The sequence below is a fragment of the Oratosquilla oratoria genome, chromosome 12 (assembly GCF_046742065.1).
Source record: "Oratosquilla oratoria isolate Oo_2021 chromosome 12, ASM4674206v1, whole genome shotgun sequence".
NCBI lineage: Eukaryota > Metazoa > Arthropoda > Malacostraca > Stomatopoda > Squillidae > Oratosquilla > Oratosquilla oratoria.
The window spans coordinates 10,024,399-10,041,405 of NC_134788.1; the positions used below are offsets into that span (position 1 = coordinate 10,024,399).

General features: G+C 35.3%; 1 protein-coding gene across 2 annotated transcripts in view; it reads right to left on the bottom strand.

The window, feature by feature from the left end:
* The window catches only part of LOC143030949 (vacuolar protein sorting-associated protein 33B-like), a 100,520-nt gene extending 86,220 nt beyond the window's left edge, over nucleotides 1–14,300 (bottom strand). Inside the window, exon 1 of one of the 2 annotated variants that reach the window (XM_076194243.1) lies at nucleotides 14,142–14,300. The gene's annotated coding sequence lies outside the window, so the exon portion shown is untranslated. Of the gene's footprint in view, nucleotides 1–14,127 lie in introns of both variants that reach the window. The other variant, XM_076194244.1, reaches the window with a different exon arrangement.
* Between the last annotated feature and the right edge of the window lie 2,707 nt (nucleotides 14,301–17,007).

Consider the following 17,007-nt stretch of genomic DNA (forward strand, 5'->3'; position numbering starts at 1 on the left):
AGAAAAGTACTTAAGAAAGGACTGGTTCAACAAGAGATGTGCATCAGCAAAACAAAAGAGACAAAGCATAGGAGAGATGGCAAAAAAGAAAAGACAAAAGATTAATACAAAAATAGAAATGAGGGTGATACAGTCAGTCATCACTTCTTAGGGCTAAATAGAATCTCAAATTAGATATTCAAAGTGTAGAGAAGATTAAAAAAAAAAGTAGATCCACTGATAACCTGATTCTTGAAAAAGTGGAAGGTGCCATTGGGCTGCACGTCTGCAAGTGTGGTACCAATATATATTCAAAGGAGGACAGGGAGGTACTGTTAAATTACAGAACAATGTCCTTGACCAATGTGATAGCCAAAATAAACAATAAAAATATAAAAGATTGGATAGTATATTTGGATGGGAAAGAAATCTTGGTTAACCATCAATCTGGATGTAAAAAGAAAGTCTTGGTTATCCAACCTACTAAGGTTTTATCAAGAATAGTAGACATGTTGCATGAGAGATGGATTGTATACACCTAAATTTGAAAAAGGTACAAAGTTCTACACAAAATACTGATATGGGGTTGGATAACTTAGGCCTTAAACAAGGTAATACACTGAGATGGGTCAAAGACTTTTTTTTAAGTGAAGGACATGTGAGAACAGTAATGAGAGATGAAAAGTTGGACTTGAAAGGAGTGACTAGTCAGATACCAGAGGGCTCACTACTGGCCCCTATAATGTTCTTATTGTACATGAGTAACATGATGAATGGATCACAACTAACACCACAGTTGGAACAAAAGAAAGAGCTGAATGCTCTTTCTTTTGTTCTGACTGTGGTGTTTGTTGCGATTTACAAATGTGTTCCATTTTTCACCAGTGATGAAGAATGGAATATACAGCTACAAAAACTTGTTTGCAGACTACACCAAGATCATGAAGGCAGTGAAAAATAAAGAGTATTGTAAACTGCAATAGAAAGACCTAGATAAGTTTTATGGAGTCAGGAGTGGAAAATTAACTTCAATGTTAAGAAATGTAAAATCTTGGGATTATGCCAAGACAGAAAATAAGATATGTAATCAATCAACCAGTTGCCCCTGGTCTCTCTTGCAGAACACCTGTGGCGTTCAGTTAAAAGACATCAAACTCTGGGCAGGTCCACAAGTCATTCAGGGAAGACATTGTTATGCTGTTTATGGATTATTAGTGTAGAACATTACAATATGAGGTATGTATTCAGTGTTCTTAAGCCGCAGTTACCCAAGGCAACTTTACTTGCCACTACTACAGTAGCTATGACTAATAGTCACCTAGTCACTAAATGTGACCAGTCAGTCATCACTAGAAAGTCCTGATGGTGATTAAAAATACTCGTATACTGAAGTTAAATGTGTTCAACTTTGCTCGTCAGTAGTGTGTAATTTCATGATCACATCACCAAGTCATGGCTACTAGTAGGTCCATAAACAAGTTTTGAAGTGGTCAGGGGATGAAATAAATACATTTTTTTTATGTTTAGAACATATATGAAGGTTTGTGGGATACAAACGATGAAAACTACATAAAGAGAAATGCAAGGGAGTTCCATGCTCATCCCATTTCAACATGTGCTAATTGAATTAATTGGTTTAAAACCTGGCACCTGTTCCTTGATATGTTTGTGATCTCCACAAGAGGCACAGGACTACTAGACTGCTAGATGGATGGGTAGTCAAGTTGCTGCTACAATTGGCAAGTAAGTTGTCTCATGTGATTGGCTCAGATGCAGCAACTGCCATGTGATGGGTAGTCACCACTACCTAGTTGTATTTTGCAGGAAAAGAGCTATACTTGAAGCGAGCTTTTGTATCTTTCCGCATCCAGTTTTTTCTTAAAGCCATGTATAGTTTTAGCACTCAATGTTTCATCATTCAGTTTGTTCCAGATATCTATTATTCTTTGTGGGAAGCTATTCTTTTTCAGACCTCTTCTGTAACTGTCCTTAAGTTTCTTCTTGTGTCCTCTTGTATTTCTTTTGTCCCATTTTAGTATGTCATCCCTATCAAGAATTTCTATCCCTTTCATAATCCTGTAGATGGTTAGCAAATTACCTCTTCCTCTTCTTTGTTTCAGGGTTGGTACATTTAGTTTATCCAATCTTTGTTCATATGTCAAATTGCAAAGTGTTGGTGCCATCTTTGTCATTGCTCTTTGAATTCTTTCTAGTTTCTTTATTTTATTTTTTATTTGTCATTGCTCTTTGAATTCTTTCTATTTTCTTTTTTTTTTTTTTTTTTTTTTTAAACTAAGTGTCCATAGTGATGCTGCGTATTCCAATTTTGGTCTTATCACTGTAGTTAGTATTTTCTTTACCATTTCTTCATCCATGTAGTTAAAGGGTACTTTCACTGATCTTAAGTGAAAGTTTCTCTGACTAATTTGTTGACATGTTTATCTGGCGTCATGTCATTTGAGGTAGTTACTCCTTGGTCCCTTTCCGAGTTTACATTTTTTACTTCCTTTGTATCAATTTTATATTGATACAGTATTTTTTTTTTTTCCAAATTCCATTATACTACATTTCTTAATGTTGAAGTTCACTTCACTCTTCTGACTCCATTTCCAGACTATGTCCAGGTCTTCTTGAAAAGATTTGCAGTCTTCCCCTGTACTTACTCTCTTTAATAGTTTTGCATCATCTGTATTTACCTAGTTGTATTTTTACGGGAAGGGGAGCTACGCTCATGTGTCCTGCCTTTATATCTCGCAGTGTCTAGTTTGCTCTTAAATTCATGAGTGGTTTTTGCACACACTATTTTTTTTGTCTAGTTTGTTCCAAGTATCCACCACTCTATGTCGAAAACTGTTCTTTAGATCTCTTCTATAACTATGTTTTTAGAGTTTCTTTCCATGTCCTCTTGTGTTTCTCTTGTCCCAATTTAACAAGTCCTCTCTACTAAGTATTTCTGTGCCCTTCATGATTCTATAGATGGTCAGTAGGTCACCTCTCTCTCTTCTTTGCTCCAAAGTCAGTAACTCCAATTTAGCCACTCTCTCCTCATATGACAAGTTTGAAAGTGCAGGAACCATTTTTGTGGCTGCTCTCTGGATTCTTTTGATTTTCTTTATATTCTTTTGGGTACTGGGTGAGCAGAATGTAACCGCATATTAGTCTAGGCCTTATCAGTGTGACTAGTATTTTTTAATCGTTTCTTCATCCAAATATGTAAACGCCACTTTTATTGATCTTAGCAAGTTATAGGATTCTCCAACAATTTTGTTTATTTGTTTATCAGGGGACAAGTCGTTTGAGATAATTACTCCCAGATCTTTTTCAGATCCCACTTTCTTTACCTCCTTAGTTCTAATTTTATATTGTCCTGATATTCTTTTTACTTTTTCCATACTCCATTATGCTACACTTCTTAATGTTGAGGTCCACTTCCTATTTCTGACTCCACTTCTAAACCTTATTCAGGTCTTCCTGTAGTGATTCGCAATCTGTCTTGGTTTTTACTTTCCTTAACAATTTAGCATAATCTACAAAGAAGCTCATGTAACATTCCACATTATCATCCATATCATTCCTGTAAATAGCAAACATTATTGGAGCCAATGCAGATCCTTGCAGAACTCCACTAATCACCTCCTTCCAACTTGAATATTTTTCTCTGAGTACTACTCTCATCTTTCTACCATTCAGGAAGTCCTCCATCCATTTTAGAAGGTTGCCTTGTATCCCTCCTATAAGTTCCAATTTTTTAAAATATTTATGTGGTACCTTTTTGAAAGCTTTTTATAAGTCCAAGAAAGCACAATCAATCCGTCCATCCCTTTCTTGTATTTATCTATTAGATTTGAGTAAAAACATATTAAGTTTGTGGTACATGATCTTCCCTGTTTGATCCCAAATTGTCTTGGGTTTATCAATTTCTTCCAGGTGTTTTACCCATCTATTCTTGATAATTTTCCCACAAATTTTGGCTATAGTGCTTGTTTGTGAGACTGGTCTAGAGTTAATTGGTTCTTCCTTGTTTCCTCCTTTATATACTGGTACTATGTTAGCATCTTCCCAGTCTTTTGGTATCTTTCCTTAAGTGAGTAACTTATCATATTATATATTTTGTCCATTAGTTCTTCTTTGCATTCTTTTAGAATCCAATATGCAATTCTGTCCAGGGCATGCGATTTTCTATCATCAAGGTTTGTTAAATGTTCCATTATTTCTTTTTGTGTTATCATTTCACTCATGGGGGGAGATCGCACTTTACTTCCTTTGTCCCAATACTGTGCCTTCTCTATAGTGAAAACCAACTTACATGATTATTCATGACTTCGGCCATTTCTAGATCTTCTGTGTATTCTATATTTCCTTGGCATAGTTTCACCATTTCCTGTTTATTCTTAAGTTTACCATTCACATATCTATAGAATAGTTTGGGTTGTTCCTTGCATTTTTCTATAATGTCTTTTTCATAGTTCGCATTTTTACATACTCATTTCTATAGTTTATATATATTTGCCACTTTCTGAGTTTTTTATCTTTTCTCCATCATTTCCAAGATCTGTCTCTTCTATCTTTTGCCTCACATCTTCTGTTGAACCAGCATTTAATGTACACTCTTGTTTCTGTCTTGGTATGCGCCTATTCACTCCTTCATTATAATTATCCATCAAGATATCCCATTTCTCTTCCACTTTTGTCTCTTCCATGTAGAATTTTTCCCAATTTCCATTTTGAAAGAATTTCTTTAATTTTCCAAAATCGGTTTTGTTATACATATTCCTTTCCTATGCTTTTCATTTCTCTCCATATATATTTCTTCCTTTAGTTCAGTCTTTAAGTATATGGTTGCTCTATCCAAGTGGTCTCTTGTATTCAATTTTATCCACAATTTCAGGTTCCATTGTAAATATTAAATCCAGTCTTGACAGTTCCTCATTACTTCAGTATCTGGTGTTTTCACTGACCCACTGTGTCATTATATATTCCATGGTCATGTCCAGTAATACATTACCCCACAAGTCTTCTCCTTTCACTGTCATGTCCCCCAACAAATTTCTCTGCAGTTCGTCCCCCATAATTACCAGGTTACCTCTGCCCATCAGTATCTCATTTAATGAATGCCCTGTATCTTCTAGCATTTTCATATGCTCGTTCTCTTTCCAAGCGCTCATTTTTGGGGGCACATAAATCACCACAAACTTTCTCCTTTTCATGTCCTTGTCTTCAACTTTTATCATGATCAGTTCTACATTGCTTTTGCCCTCCGTAATCTTTGTTACATTCAAATTTTTCTTGGCCAAGAACATGATTCCTCCTCCCTGTTTCTTGTTTCTGTTTTTAATCCAGTAATTGTATAGCCCTTGTCCAATATTGATGAGTCGTATTAAACCCCTTAATTTCATATCCACAATTCCCATTATGTCTGGTTTTTCTTCTAACAGGTAATCATTAAGTTCATTCAGTCCTGAAATTAATCCGTCAATGTTAGTATAGGCCACTTTTAATTTTTTTCTTTCTCCATCTTTTTTTTTGTTTTTGCTTCGCCCATTCTGATGTACCATTTTCTCAGTCTCATGTCAATTACCCTCCAATAGAATTTCTTGATTTCAATCTCCATTCTCTTCGCATTTTTTTCCTTAGCTTCATCTTTTAGTGTCTTCTCTTTTTCTAATTCCTCAACACTCATTTCTCTTTTCATCCATATCTTATTGTAATGTTCACTCCTTGCCAACTTACCTACTTTTTCTAATATGTCTTCTACTACCATTTGTAATCTTAGTTTTATCCTTAGGGGTCGATTTCTTTCCTTAGAATAATGTCCTATCCTATACAGATGTGTCATATTCATTGGCTGGGGAGAAGACCACATCACATCACAGAAGGTATGCCAGGAACAAGAGATGCAAAAGGTTAGGGAAAATATCTCTATGATTCTGTGGAATGACTCAGATGTAGTGGATCAGATTGATAACATATTGGGTGGGTAAAAGAGGAATGGCTTGTGTCCAATGAAAATAAAATTCAAGTCACAGGTCATCGCAAATGAAGTAATCAGCAAGTCTTACAAGTTAAAATAAAAGGAAAAGTTTAAAAATATTTTGATTGTGAAAGATGCAAATGAAGATGAATGTGCAAAGACAAAGAATATCTCAATGGAAACCAAAGTCAAAAATAAAAGGAAAGAAGACAAACAGCAATTTTTTTTTTTTTTTTTTTTTTTTTATCAAAATGTGAGGAAATTGTTTCTAAAAAAAATAGGAGGGCAGTTTTCCACAAGAAACACTACATGGAAACTTAAGTAGCATATGGTAATGTAGATGGTTTTTAGCCAGGTTGGAGATGACTATTTGAAGGAAAATGACTGATATTTTGAGCTTATTGGAGACTAAACTCCTAAAAAAATTGATCTACAGGTGGGGAACAATAGATACACCTCCTAAAGAAGAGACAGAGAGAAGAAAAATGAGTGGAGGGGAAATTGTTGTTGTGAGAAGTGGCATAAAGAGAAGCAAATCTGAGTGAAGGCAAGGCTATAGCAATCCACCTGCAAATTAGAATTAAAGGGCAAAATTTAAGACTTTGTTATGGCATAACCTCCCCCCCAAAAAAAAAAAAAAAAATAAATAAATAAAAAATGGAAGGAAACTGAATATCAAGAGTTGTTGATGGACAACACAATTCTCATCCTAAAGAAAACTATTGAACAAAGTAAAAATTTAGTTCTTTTTGGAGATTTTATTTGTAGTGAGGTCAACTGGGAGGGGTGGGAAGAGAGTGGTAAGGCATTATTAGGGAAATACCATATTGATTATAGCAATGGAGAACACAATGACCCAATGGGTAAAAGATGTGACTTGGGTGAGATGAGATTACATTCCCACAAGATTAGATCTGTGTCTATCCAAATAGCTACATATCATCAGCACCTTGAACTAACTTTGCCCCATAGGAAAAAGTGACCATGTAACAATTAAGTTTCATCTGGATGCCAAGGAAATAGAGCCAAGGAATGCATCACAATAGCAAGAGAGACTCAATTTGGGGAAGGCAGATTACTCAGGGTTGAAATTTTTTTTTTTAGGAATCATACTGGGGAGTGAAAAAACATGTGCCAAGGATTAATGGAAGGAAAAAAACAGAAACAAGACTGGTTGAATAAATGGTGTGACAGTTCAAAAAAGGCCAAAGACATTGCTTGGGGAAACTGGAGAACAAGGGGAAGCAATAAAACAAAAGAAGCTTTAGGATCTACTTCTATATTTCTCTTTGAATAATTGTCTTCTCTCTGTCCTTGATTTTCTTTCCTAAACTTAATATATGGTCTATTTCTTTTCCTATCAGTAACATATATAGTTTGTAAGAAATATCTGTTAGCGCAATATATCTCAGTTCTGTTGTTGTCTTACTCTGGATATAATCTTTATATCTGATTTTCCCCCATTTAATTACTTTCTGACTGTTATCTAATATTTGTCAAAAGTAAGCTCTCATTGTTTCCATGCATAGCTGTTTGCCATCACTTTAATTATTTTTGGTTTCATACCCTCAGGGCCGGCTAATTTGTTGTTCTTCATCTTTTTTAGCTATTTTAGTGTATCACTAGTAAATATGTGGTTTCATATACTAAGGTTATTTATTAAAGTAAGGTATATACATAACAGTTCTTTTAATACTGATGGGCGTGTGTAGGCATTTGTGTTGTTAATGTTTTCTACTTCAGTGAGTGTTGAGTTTCATGTATTTTCTTATTCTACACTTCATATATTTTGTTTTCACATTTTTGGTAGACAGTTTTCTATCTGTTAGTGTTTTTCTCTCCTTCCATACCCTTTATCTGTGTATCTTGTTTGTTTTTTACCTGATTTTTCAAGTCTATTAACATTTGGGTTTTGTTATTCCTTAGTTATTTTCTTTTCATGATTGGTTATTTTTTTAACAAGTCCCTGCACTTCCCTTTTCTGTCACAGGTACTCTGGTATCTTTCTCATTCTTCTTCACTGTTTGCATTTATCCTTCATCTGTTTATCTTTTCTATTTTCTTTATTTCATCTCTGATTCTGCTATTCATCCATGGTGATTCCTGGGCTTTTCCTGTTTTGTCTAATTTTGTTCTGTATGTTTTCTTGATTATTTTGTCTGCTGTTCTTAAATGGTGTGTTCAGTCATCTTATGTCCTTCAGATTAGTGTCTTGTACTTTGAAAAGTACATTATTTTAGTACATCTTCAGTGTTGGTCTGTTCAATAATATTCATTTACAATTCAGACTTGTTTATCCATTTTGTATTTTCTTTTGTGCTGAAATAAGATTTACTGAGATTATAGATCACTCATTTAATTTTCCTCATCGATACTCATACTTTTAAAGAAGTTATACATTTTTATGTTCACCTGTCAATCAATGACACTTCTCTAGAAATATCTGCTCCATGTTTAGTGACCTGAGCATTTTTCATTATCATTTAATATTGAGTTTTCATTATCATTTAATAGTGTAGGAGAGAGGCCAAACGCAGAGTATGGGATCCAATGTATTTGACGTTTCGCCCACCAGGGCTTCTTCTGAAGAAGCCCTGCTGGACAAAACGTCAAATATATTGGATCCCATACTCTACATTTGGCCTCTCTCCTACAGTGCTGTTGCAGTTGTTGCTGCTTTAAATAATTCAATAGTGAGTAGCGAGTCCATCAATAAATCCAATATAATTTTACCATTGGTGTCTTCACAAGAAACAACTCTCAACGGAGAAGACAAATGGGACACCTACATAGTTCATGGCTGGAACAAGTCAACCAAGCCTGTCCAGAGTTGTTTCGAGTTTGAAGAGTGGCTGCATGGGAGTTTGCTCAGAGGGACCCTGGGGTCTGGTACTGGCATGTGAGTGAAGTAATGCACTCCCTGGCATATGCCCCCAATTGATGATTGGTGTCTAACTTCTCTTCCCCAATTATTCCTAATATGACTATCAACCCATTAAACTCCGATGACAAGATTCTTGTCATTTGGTCAAATAAAACAAAAAATCATAAAACACCAAAATGTTTGATCAAACACCAGAAAAATATGACGTCAGTCCTCACTTCGCGAGCAAAGCGAGGACTGACGTCATACTTTTCTGGTGTTTGATCAAACATTTTGGTGTTTTATGATTTTTTTTTATTTGACCAAATGACAAGAATCTTGTCATCGGAGTTTAATGGGTTAACCACTTGAATATGATGATGTCTATATATGCATCATGAGCTGCAAGTGGGATATACAAAAATGCCGGCATCTGCTTCCTGATTATATTTATTTTGTTGTAACTGAATGATCCCTGTATTCTGTGAACAGGCTTGATCACATTTTCTGTGATGTTATATTTATTTGGGGTGAAAGAGAATGAGTATAACAACAGTAATTTTCTATCTTGTAATGCGTGTATTGTGATGCATCATTGTACATCAGACAACCTAATTTATTACCTAGTTGTATTTTACGGGATGAGGGCTTTGGTCATAGTGACCCGTTTTTGTATCTCTCTGCATCCAGTTTATTCTTAAAATCTTGTATAGTTTTGGCATTCATTGTTTCTCTGTTTAGTTTGTTCCAGACATCAATTGCTCTATGTGGGAAGCTATTCTTTTTCAGGTCTCTTCTGTAACTGGCCTTCTTTAGCTTCTTTTCATGTCCTCTTGTTTCTCTTCTGTCCCATTTTATTAAGTCGTCTCTATCAAGAATTTCCATCCCTTTCATAATTTTGTAAATGGTCAACAAATCACCTCTTTCTCTTCTCTGTTCCAGTGTTGATGGATGTAATTTCTCCAATCTTTGTTCGTATGTGAAATTTGATAGTGTAGGTGCCAGTTTTGTCACTGCTTTCTGAATTCTTTCTAATTTTCTTATGTTTTTTTTTTTTTTTTTTTTGCTAGGTGCCCATAGTGTTACAGCATACTCTAGTTTAGGTCTTATTAGTGCAACCACTATTTTCTTTACCATTTCTTCATCCATGTAGACAAAAGCCACTTTCATTGGTCTTAATATGTTAAAAGTCTCAAAGGATTACAAAGGCGGAGCATGCCGACAGGAGACCTTTTGATCCATATCTAGGTCGGATGAAAAAAAAAAATAATAATAATAATAATAATAAAAAAAAAAAATAATAATAAATAAAAACTATAATAATGTAAATAACAAAAAAATACATAAATAAATGCATAGGTATAGTTGAATAACAAACAAACAGGTAAATAGTAAATGATAATAAATTGACATATAACTAATAATAAATGAAAATCAGACAAATTATAACAAAACAAAAACAAATAATATAACATAAATTATAATCATTACAGCATCTTACTTAGGTATTTATCTAAATGATTCTTAAAGCTTCGAACTGAACTACATTGCACTACCTGTGCAGGAAGTTTATTCCATTCATTAACTACACGGTTCGCAAAGTTGTTTCTACCTACTTCCAAATTGAATCTATTTCCGGACAGTTTGAGACCATTGTTTCTTGTCTGATTCTCATTCAATGTGAAAATTTGGTCACTTTTGATGTTGTCAATTCCCTTTAACCCCTTCCATTAAAATCTTAAAGACCTGTATCAAGTCACCTCTGAGTCTACGCTTTTTTAGGGAAAACAGATTCATGTGCTTAAGTCGATTTTCGTATGATTTATTTTTGATATTTGGAATCAGTTTTGTGGCTCGCTGTTGTACTTTTTCCAGTCTGTCAATGTCTTTAATGAGATTCGGTGACCATACGGAAACAGCATATTCCAAATGTGGACGAACTAACGATTTATATAGCTTGTTAATGAGTGATGGACTTTTGAAATCAAATGATCGCGCAATCAATCCCAGAATCTTATTTGCTTTCTCAGAGGCTGAAATACTGTACACTGCTTGGATGATTTGAGGTCGTTACTGATAATTATGCCGAGATCTTTTTCACTATCCACTTTTGTTAACAAATTTCCAAATAACTTGTAATCGTACTTACTGTTATTTTTACCTATGTGCATTACCTTGCATTTACTTGTGTTAAATTTCATTAGCTACTTTTCAGACCATTGCTATAATTTATCTAAATCTTTTTGAATATCTAATTGGTTTGAGTGATCATTTGCCATTCCGCACAGTTTTGTATCATCAGCAAATTTGGAAACAGTAGATTTTAGTCCATGGTCTATATCACTTATATATACTATGAATAGAAGTGGCCCAAGAACGGAACCCTGAGGAACTCCACTTGCAACACTTTTCCATCCAGAAGTTTTTCCATTTAAAACAACTCTCTGTTTTCGACCTTTCAACCAATTACTAGTCCAACCTAATAGGCTACCACTTATTCCATGCAAAGCTAATTTAGTAAGTAGTCTTTCGTGTGGGACGGTATCAAAAGCTTTTGCAAAGTCTAGATATATTAAATCTATATTGTTTCTTTTGTCATAATTTGAGATAATTGTGTTGTACAATTCGAGTAAGTTAGTCACGCAAGAACGTTTCCGTCTGAAACCATGCTGGCTATCATTTATCAAACGGTTACTTTCTAAATGATATTCGATAGCATCTCTGATGATAGTTTCCATTATTTTTCCTACGATTGAAGTCAAACTTATAGGCCTATAGTTATTTGGTTTCTTTTTGTCACCTTTTTTGAATATGGGAGTAACGTTAGCTAGCTTCCATTCTCTTGGGACATCTCCGGATATGATGGATTTCTTGAAAATAATTTCTAATGGAACAACAATCTCATTTTTCATTCCCTTTAAGATTCTTGGATGCCAACCGTCAGGCCCTGGTGTTTTATTAACTTTGAGTTTGTCTATACACCTTTTAATTTTTTCTTTTGTTATATTTACCGTAGTGAGTAAGTTTACCCCAGACTTTTCACAGGTTTCAGTTTGGAATTCACTTTGAGGTGTTTCGTTTACAAATACCGAGCTAAAATAATTGTTTAAGATATTACACATTCCTTCATTTGAATATTCAAGTTGACCGTCAGCAGATAATAGTGGACCAATGTGATTCCTAACAACCTTTTTATCTCTAATGTAACTATAGAAATCTTTGGGATTCTCTTTGGATTTATCAGCGATGTTCATTTCGTACTGTCGTTTTCTTTTTCTTATTGTCTTTTTTAAATCTCTCTGTATTGATACATAACTTTCATAGTCATTAGATGCCCCCGAGTACTTATATTTCTTATAAGCCTGTCTCTTTTTAGCAATACTTTTTTCAGTTTCTTTGTCGAGCCACACAAGTATTTGACTCGTATTGAAGAGGTTCAAATTTCCTAGGTTAACTATGGCATCTTCAGTGTCTTCCATTCTTTTTATCTTTCTGACTTTTTTTCCCTGTCAACTTTCTTGCATTCTACTTATATGTGTCAGTAATTTATGATTCTTATAATTGATATTGATTTCCCATTTAACATCTATGATACCACTAATTTATATTACTTAAATCATATAACAGCTCTTTTCACATTTCTTTCTTATATTGTCATTGGTTACAGTATTATAATTTATTTTAAATTTGTCTGCCAGTCTCACAGATGCAATTCTTATCTGTATAATTGGATAGCTCTTATCATTCTGAGTATTTCGAATTCCATAATTGAGTACTACAAATTAAAAGTAGCCTTAGTAATGATTATTCATAATATAACTTTTTTTGGTTGGGGTTGCGATGGTGAATATTATAACCACACCTAACCTAACTCAACCAACCCTGGTGAATATCAAATGGTTTCCCAGAGGAAAAATACCTTTCCCATCGCTTTCTATTCACCGCCAGCTTCCTTGTCACTGTAACCATCAAGTGGAGGTACTACATATGGCTGAAAACACTGATCAGAATGATAAAAGCTACTCAATGATATAGATAACAATTACACCTATTTGACTGGCAAAAAGACTTTATAAATACCGTATTATCTTTGTTGGGTTTGTAAAATGAAGTTATATTCTCATTCAATATTTTTCAAGTTCCACATTTTAAAATTTTATGGTCTAGTTTGACTATATATACTCATGAGTTATTAAAGAATTCCAATCCTGTTTCTGAGTTAATAAAGTGTAAAGAACATGAACAAGTTGGATATTATTAGAACAGGACATTCTAACCCCAGGACATTTTGGAAAGCTTCTGTGCCCAGTTCCAAAATATATTGTGACTTTTGTCTGAATGAATTCACATAACACTTTCATTCAGTTATGTTGCTAACATGGTATAATTACATAAATGGTCTAGAGTACAGACGTCCTGATCCTGGAGCGTTTTTCACGTGAAGGCATTTTAACTGAACACATGACAAAACCCCAATCTGCACAGCAGACAAAAAAAACTCAATAGGAAAATTTGGGAGAGGGGAGGACATAACCTAACCCTACCGATTGGGTTTTTGTCCATTAGGGTATTGTCCGTTCACCATTTTAACTATAGGGAGGAACCATATTATATGGCATATACTTAGGGAGGAATGGGGGTATAACTCAAATGACTCATTAGCAGGAGAGAACTCACAGAATCATAATTAATAATAATTGTTAATAATAATAATAATAATAATTTCATTTGGCAATGGAACTGTGGCCAAATTATGAAAATTATGATTATCATATAAGTGATATTCATTAAGTCATAGCTTTGCATTTTTCCAATAACCTTACCAAATATTTTTTTCATAAATTGACTCTTCCAATTTCAACTTAAAAAAATAATAATTAAATAAATAAATTGGGAAAAGTGTTAGGTTACGTTGTTTCCTTTAGTTTGTTCTAACAAGCAATTTACGGCATGAATAAATTGTGATTAGTTAGCAACGAAAAACAGCAGATTTTGACATGACATTTTCCGTTTTTTTATTATTAAGGGTATTTTTTCGGAACTAATGAGAAATTATGTATGGTGTTCAGAGTAATTAGTGACCGTTTAAACACTATTACAATGGATATATATTATATGATAAAATTCGTCCGAGCTTTAAAGCATTTTCTAATATTTTACCAACAATAAGATCAAGGATGAATGAAACTTCCACCTGCATGCATATATTTACCAAATTCCTAACAAATGGTTGTACATATGCGGATATTAATGTGAAAATTGTCAGCATACGATTTTCGTATGTTGACACTACATAAATAAAAACTATTCTGACCTATACCAACTCACTGTTATTCAAGTTGCCGGGACCTTCTAAATTCACTTGTACGGTATTGACGACATAATGTAAACAAACAACGTCTGTGAAATAGACGCTAGTAAAAATTGAGAATTATGAAAAATGCCACATTCGTGATTTCTGAATTTATGAAATCCCAGTCTTTATTTAGGGTGGGGGACGTAATCTATACAAAGAACATATGAAATATCTTGGTCTTAACGAAGAAAACAGACTATATTACTCAAAAATATAGCCATTTCCCAAGAATCTGGCCACAGGCTTTGAATGTGAATATTGGTATTCTTTACTATATAAACTTAAAGGTACGGTTACAATAGTTAACGGATGGTTTGGATTCAGAGCCTAGGGATGGATTTCGTCCAACGCTGGAGGATTTGGGTTGGAATCCAAGCCTAGGGACCAACGCAATACCGTTATAATCCACACCTTGTGTCCGAAGATCTCTAGACAGTGGGAGAAGGAAAGGTGTCAACCAGCATGAGAATTTCTCACATTTAATAAATTAGAGAAGGGAGATAGCTACAGTTGGGAACTGAAGTCTAGGAAACTTCGGAAACAAGCCTGGACTGTGTACGCCCCTTCAATGGACTATGGATTACGGACTACCTAGGACAGACCACCCACACGCGCTGGATCGGTTTGTGTGGAAGGGGGAGAATGTAAGAAAATGAAAATATAGTAGTGTATAAAAGAGGGCTATTGCCAATGAGCGCCTTTTGCAAGGGCGATTAACTAAGGAGCGGTTAATGGTGGTGGCTCAGGAGAAACGGGCGGGAACTTGGACGGCGGCGCCGACGCCTACGATTAAAATCACCAAAAGTTGAGAAAATGGTAGGAGGCGTAGTAGTAAAGGTTGAAAAATCGAAAAATATTTAGTGGGAGGTAAACTGAAATGAGAAGATGTAGTATAAGAGAAAGTTAGAAAGGAAGCGAATTTTAGTCGAGGAAAAAGTACGCGTAGATGTTTGTGCATGGGGCGTGGTTATGTTCATGAAATGTGTGTATGTATCTTACGAGAAGTGAGTAGAGTTCACTTTCCGCGTGTGGAGTTGCTGATTAACCCCAAGCTAGGTGGCGCATCCCTGATTAACCCCAGGTGAGGCTTGAGCGTTCCTGATTGACCCCAAGTGAGGCTTGAGCGTTCTTACTTGATTCCAAGCGAGGCAATGGGCGTTTGAACTCTAACGAGGCAATGGCGATATCTGGAGCGTAGTCAAGAGTGTGGATCCGTTTGCAGTGGGAGGAGGGTAGGCGGGTGGGTGTTGATTTATCTCTTTTCTTCCAAGCACAACTCTAAAAGCAGAGAATTACGTGATTTGGGAATTGTGTGTATTTGTCAGAAGTGTAAACCTGCTCGCCAGCGTCTGCGAAGAGGCCAGGCATATGTGACTAACGCAGGGTTAAGAAATAATTATATAATCTCTCACTGAGTCAGTCCTTCAGTTGCCATTTTCTATGAATGATAAATATCTTCTGCCTAGTGCTCGTTAATCTGTGTAATTCACCGTGGTCTTGGATCATGTGTTAGACTCGTGATCGATAGCTACTACCCTCCCGGATGAGAGCTCAGAGCTTATGTATGACCGATCTATGGGTAATGCTGTGACCTCACACGCACACACGCACACACACACACACACACACACACACAAAACGAACAAAACAAGGGAAGAAGAAACCAGGGAGAAGGAAGAAAATTAAAAGTGGCCTATACCAACATTGACGGACTAATTTCGGGACTGAACGAACTCAATGATTATCTGTTAGAAGCAAAACCAGACATAATGGGAATTGTAGAGACTAAACTAAGAGGTGAAATACCATCCACTGTTATCGGACAAGGTTTATACAACTACTGGATAAAAAACAGGGACAAGAAACAGGGAGGGGGAATCATGTTCTTGGCCAAGAAAGACCTAAAGGTGACAAAAATTGCAGAGGGCAAAGGTAATGCTGAATTGATCATGATAAAAGTCGAAGGCAAGAATATGAAAAGTAGAAAGTTTGTGGTGACTTATGTGCCTCCAAAAACAAGCGCTTGGAAAGAAATTGAACATACAAAAATGCTAGATGACACAAGAAAATCACTCAATGAGATACTAATGGGTAAGGGTAATCTGGTAGTTATGGGGGACTTCAATTGCAAAGAAATTTGTTGGGACAGCATGACAGTGCAAGGAGGAGATGACTCGTGGGGCAATGTACTGCTAGATATAACCATGGAGTACACAATGACCCAATGGGTCCGTGAAAACACAAGGTACAGAAATAATGAAGAGCCATCGAAACTAGATCTAATATTTACAGGAGCCTGGAATAGTGCAGTAAGTCCAGTATGAGACACCAATTGGAAAGAGTGACCATGTACTCATCGAAACTAAAGGAAGAAATAGACATAGAGAGGAACGAAAAGCATAGGAAAGGAAGACTGATGTACAACAAAACAGACTTTACAAAACTAAAGACATTCTTCCGGAATGCAAACTGGGAAATATTTTACAGGGAAGAAACAACAGTGGAAGAGAAATGGAATATATTGATGGAAAACTACAATGAAGGTGTAAACAGGCATGTACCAAGACAAAAGCGAGAGAGAGAGTACATTAAATGTTGGTTCAACAAAAGATGCAGTGAGGCAAAAGACAGAAGGGACAAAGCTTGGAAAAAGTGGAGAAAAGACAAAAAACAAAGCAAATGGCAAATTTATGTTAACTATAGAAATGAGTATGTTAATGTGAGAAGAGAGGAGAAAAGGAACCATGAGAAGGATATTATAGACAAATGCAAAGAGCAACCCAAACTATTCTATCGGTATGTGAATGGAAAACTTAAAAACAAACAGGAATTGGTGAA